This window comes from Bombina bombina, chromosome 4, assembly GCF_027579735.1.
Source record: "Bombina bombina isolate aBomBom1 chromosome 4, aBomBom1.pri, whole genome shotgun sequence".
Lineage (NCBI taxonomy): Eukaryota > Metazoa > Chordata > Amphibia > Anura > Bombinatoridae > Bombina > Bombina bombina.
The window spans coordinates 903585968-903591878 of NC_069502.1; the positions used below are offsets into that span (position 1 = coordinate 903585968).

The following is a 5911-nucleotide window of genomic DNA, read 5'->3' on the forward strand; positions in this document are numbered from 1 at the left end:
TATATTTAGAACTTTATATAAATGCATAAAGTGCCAAACCATAGCTGAGGTGTCTTAAGTAATAAAAAACATACTTACCAAAAGACACCCATCCACATATAGCAGATAGCCAAACCAGTACTAAAACAGTTATTAGTAGAGGTAATGGTAAATTGAGAGTATATAGTCGATCTGAAAAGGGAGGTAGGAGACCTCTACGACCGATAACAGAGAACCTATGAAATAGACCCCCGTTAGGGAAATCATCGTTCTCAAATAAGTGATACTCCCTTCACGTCCCTCTGACATTCGCTGTACTCTGAGAGGAATCGGGCTTCAACAATGCTGAGAAGCGCATATCAACGTAGAAATCGTAGCACAAACTTACTTCACCACCTCCATAGGAGGCAAAGTTTGTAAAACTGAATTGTGGGTGTGGTGAGGGGTGTATTTATAGGCATTTTGAGGTTTGGGAAACTTTGCCCCTCCTGGTAGGATTGTATATCCCATATGTCACTAGCTCATGGACTCTTGCCAATTACATGAAAGAAAAGTATCTATTGAAGGAAAATCCAAAGATTGCTACATTATACTTTTTACCTAAAGTACACAAAAATCCTGTGATACCACCAGGAAGACCTATCATGTCAGGAAATGATAACTTAACAGAGAATGTTAGCAAATTTGTAGATCTGAGACTAAGAGAATATCTAACTACTCTACCTTCCTACGTACGTGATACCATGGAAGTCCTACAAATGTTACAATACATCCAACTAACATAATATGCGGCTAGTCACAGCGGACGTAGAGTCCTTATATACTATCAGGCATAATGATGGAATTGAAGCCATCAAATACTATCTAGCTTCTAATAACTGACAACGCAGCACATAATGACTTTATAATTCAACTGTTACATTTTATCCTGACTCATAATTTCTTTACATTTAATGATAAATACTTTTTACAAACTCAGGGTACCGCGATGGGCACTGCCTGTGCGCCGACTTACGCAAATTTGTTTCTTGGCTATTGGGAACTCGTGTGTATTTTCTGATCAATTAAAATTGTATACTGAGCACATACCAGTGTGGTTAAAATTTATAGATGATGTTTTATTCATTTGGGAAGTAACATTTAATGAATTACAAATATTTATGGAGAAACTAAATGAGAATAAATTAAATATAAAACTCACCTATTCAGCTAGTCGTCAGGAAATTTGCTTTTTTGGATTTGAAAATATTTAAAAACAATGAGGGATTTATCAATACAACTATCTACAGGAAAGAGACAGCCACTAATACTCTCTTGCACCAGTCTAGTGCCCACTCACCAAGTACTCTAAAAGCAATACCATATGGCGAATTCTTGCGACTTCGCCGTAATTGTACTAATACTGAGATTTATATGACAGAAAGTACTGCCTTAACACAAAGATTGATCTCACGAGGATACAGCAAGAAAACTGTCAAAAGAGCTAAATATAAGGCACTTAGAAAATGCAGAGAGGAATTATTAGTCCCTAAAGTGAAAGTCCAAACCGAATCTAGCTAGCACTAACATATGTTTACATGATCGTCCAATCATATTTGCCCAAGGTTACACACACCTGTCGGTCATGATCTGTAAGACCGAGGATTGGTTCTAGCAGCATCAGTGATGTGTTATTCTATGCACACTCTCTATCTGATCACGAGTACCTGATACGTCAGAACATGTCAGATTGAGTGACAGGTTTAGAATCCAATTGAGTACTTTTGTTATTGCAAACATCCTCCAATCACGCTTGGCAAGTGGGCGAAAAAGCATAATAAATAACGCTGAGTAGCAGCGGCCCGCACCCCCTCTGAGGAAGCGTTCTTTATGAAACGTGTGTCAGGGGTCTGACAGGAGCAGCTCTGTCTCTCCTGGTCGTCCTTTTAACTTGCTTACTCTGGTTAAAAAATATGTGCTAAAAATAATCCTAGTATTTACGCTCTCAGCCTCCAGTCTTAACTATAATTGGTTACAATTTAAATCAGTCCTCGGATTGTAAGGGCTTAGCTTATTGTAACCCAATTGTGACTGTGGGCTGTTTGATACTATTATTAATACTCCTTATAGTAGATATCCACTTTGGATCTAACCGAGTTTAAGTGTTTTTAATACTTTAGCCTTTTGCTACTGAATGCGTGTGTTCCTAGTTAAATAAAATAAAGGTGAATATGTATGAATGAAATGGAACTTTTAAATACCTTATATAATTTGGGACTCATACTCTACAGAGTTTATGTTCATGGTATAATTGTGGATCTGTTTGCTACAAACCTTGTTGTATCTAGTTACAATTAGTTTATCTAGTTGTGTACCATTGTCAGAGTTAAAAATAGCCACCGGGAGAAACAGAGGCTCTAATAAAAACCCGAGTGAAAATAGTGCTACCGCTGATAGGTAGCATCTTAGCCCAAATATGTAAAACAAACTGAACCTGTCACAAAACACATTTCCCTCCTACTGAGTCATTTCCTATACTCAGCTATAGAGGTTAAGCCCTTAGTCTCCTCAGCCCCAGTGCTTGCATACCAATTGCTGTCACAGGGTCCCCTCCCTTATAGAAAATGGAGTCCCTTGAAATTTAATAAAGTGCTCCACTTCCTCTGAGATCTTTCCCAGACCCAGAATAAAAAGTTAGCACTTACCTTTAAAATCTGCCCGACAGCAGGGCAGCTCACCAGGATTGAGAGGTCCTCTCCCTCACATAGTCATGTGGAAAAAGGATAAAGTCTGAGTAATCTTGCTTAGGCTATCAGGATTAGGGCAGCATAAATATATGGGAGGCACAGTGAGAATTATGTCCCACAAGTTCCCATTGCTCTAAAGGCACCAATGCTTTACTGAAGAGACTGATATAGACTACGGATACACCCTAGAACAAAGCAGCACAATCTTGCACTACTTTAAAAATAATAAACTCTTGATTGAAGAATCTAATCTAACACCTAACTTTACCACTTCCTATCACTAACGAAGGCAAAGAGAATGACTGGAGTGGGAGGGAAGAGAGGAGTTATTTAACAGCTCTGTTGTGGTGCTCTTTGCCTTCTCCTGCTGACCAGGAGGTGAATATCCCATTAGTAATTAAGATGATCCGTGGACTCATGTCATAAAAAAGAAAATCGATTCATAAAATGCTGCATGAAAGCTCTCCAAGTGTTTACTGAGAACACTGAATAAGCTGGGGCAGAGCTTATAACAGCAATTTTGGCGGGAGAATTTTGTCCAAAAAATGGCACACAATGACACGTCACCCTATGACAAATAGCATCATCACATGCCCAACATGCAAAGTTGAAGAGGATTTCTAATACACCTATCACTCTAAAAAGCAGGTAAGAATTTTGATTGTATATACAAAACAAAATGAACCAAAATAAAGCCTAATGGATACTTCTATTATAGCTGCATAAAATGTGATTATCAACATTCCATGAGGCTAACATAATACTTATAAATTACTAGCTCAAAAAAAAAAAACCCGGTTTGTTTCACAGACTACCAACCTTGACAAATATTTAGCCAGAAATAGTCGCTAAAAAAGAGCACTGAATTACTGACAAGGCATGTATACAAACAATATATAACAACTTTAATTAAAAAGTGCCCAATCCATAGCTGAATGTCTTATATAATAAAAGTATATACTTACCGTGTAAGGCACCCATCCACATATAGCAGACAGCTAAACTAGTACTGGAACATATCAGCAGAGGTAATGGTAGAGGAGTATAATGTCGATCTGTAAAGGGAAGCAGCAGATGAATCCCTGCGACCGATTTACAGAGAGCCTTAGAATAGATTTCCCATAGGAGAAAACATGGCGTCATTGGGCAATACTCCCTTCACATCCCTCAGACAAACACTGTACTTTGAGAGGAACTGGGCTTCAATATGCTTAGAAACGCCTATCACAGAAGAAGAATCAAGCATAAATTGCTTCACCACCTCAATGAGAGGCAAAGTTTTCAAAAACTAAAGTATGAGTGAGGTAGGTGGTATATTTATAGGCATTTTAATGTTTGGGAAACTTTGCCCCCTCCTGATAGGAATGTATATCCCATACGTCACTAGCTTATGGACTCTTGCCACTTACATGAAAGAAATAAAATATACTTACCAATAGACACTCGTCAAACAAGTAGCATACAGCCAAACCAGTAGAGAAACATAGCAAAGGTTATGTAATAGGAGTATAACAGATCTACAAAGGGAGGCAGAAGACACATCCCTGCGACCGATTACAGGCGGACCATGACGGATTTCCCATGAGGAGAAACCATACCCCAAATACAGACCTCTAACAAGAACTGAACTCTGAGGGGAACCGAGCGTCAACATAGACTGAAAACCCCATTCTTTAAATAACACATGCACAGCTTTATTTTTTTAACCACCTCTGAGGTATGTGTGAGGGGGTTTTATAGAGCTGTTGGGGTTTGGGCACCTTTGCCTCCTCCTAGTGGTAAAGAAGAGTAATTCCCATGAGTAATGGATTGTGGAATCTCACCGCCTGTTAAAAATATTTTTTTATATTATTTTTTCCATATTATATATAAATTTAAAAAAAACCCACAAATCCAGCGTTATGTTCTCCAGTGTTTATTTGAGCAAATATCTTGTAAATAAGTCAACATTACAAAATAAAATACATTTAAAAAAAGCTTGCCAGTGGAACAGGAAAACTCACAATCATACCTTGTTGAAAAATAACAATGTTTAGAGCACCATAGATATAAAATTCTGCATTGGCTTTCTTGATATATTTTCTAAATGAGCAAACATATGATGGATTTATGAAAAAAAAAACACACTACCTTTCCAAACACATAACACAAAGAGTTCTAGTATTCTTAAATCTATTGCTATAAAAATCAAAATGTCCTCACTTTGGCAGAATCAGAAAAGCTTCACATCATGGAATGACTACCTATTGAATGCAGAGCTTTTTAAATGGTTAAGGTCTCTTTAGAGCTTTATTTTAAAGTGCTAACATTTCCTGCTACTACAGCAAAAACTCACAATGTATAAATTCAAAACACCTATTGCATGGGAAGAGGCAGAGCCATTTTTGGCAACGTCATAAAAACGCCAAATTTTGACTACAAACTTTGTGCCGTATTTAATAAAACATCAAGAATTTTACAATTCTAGTTAAATATGAATGAAAAGAATAGAGATGCTAAATAAATAGTAACATTGCTGTTACCCAGTTTAAGTTATTATAATAAAAGGCAGTAGCCTTTTAATGACCAATTTAAATCCTAGCCCCCCCCCTCATTTTTTAATATATTTTTTTTTTAATGAAAAAACAGACTTAATTATTTTTATTGAACACATTTTGTGGAGTAAGGCAAAGCCCAAAAGTAGTTAACTATATGAAGGAATTTGTGCAAATTGTTATAAATATAACATGCCAGTACTTTAGGTAGGCCCATAATAGAAGTTACCACGCAAGAATGAAGATCTTTAGGGTTGAACAACCATATTACTAACTTTAACTTGTTCTGTTGTCTTCCTTGCATAGAATTAGCTATCAAAACACAAAAACCAATATACCATTTTTACACACCCTAATATATAATTTATAACATCTGGCCCCTTGTTATCAATAATGTAAAAAGGTGTTGGGAACAGCAACCTGTTAGCAGTTCAGGCACAGAGTGCAGGGTCAGCCAACCCCTCATTAGTAGACAAGCAGGAAGAAAGTTACTCCAGCCTAAATCAGGTTAATTAAAAAGAGACCTTTATTGTTTCATGGTCCAAAGTATATAAGAAACAAAGTTTCAGACCTGTATCCGGTCCTTAGTCATGACTAACAGACATTAATAAGGATCGGATACAAAGTCTGAGATGTTGTTAGTTGTACTTTGGACCATGGAACAATAAAGGT

The 5911-nt window shown here is 37.0% G+C and overlaps 1 protein-coding gene across 1 annotated transcript in view; it reads right to left on the reverse strand.

Moving 5' to 3' along the window:
- Window positions 1-4604: 4604 nt before the first annotated feature.
- PPP1R14C (protein phosphatase 1 regulatory inhibitor subunit 14C) overlaps window positions 4605-5911 on the reverse strand; it is a 238083-nt gene continuing 236776 nt past the window's right edge. The window contains exon 5 of the mRNA XM_053711826.1: window positions 4605-5911. This exon is cut by the window's right edge and continues 646 nt beyond it. The gene's annotated coding sequence lies outside the window, so the exon portion shown is untranslated.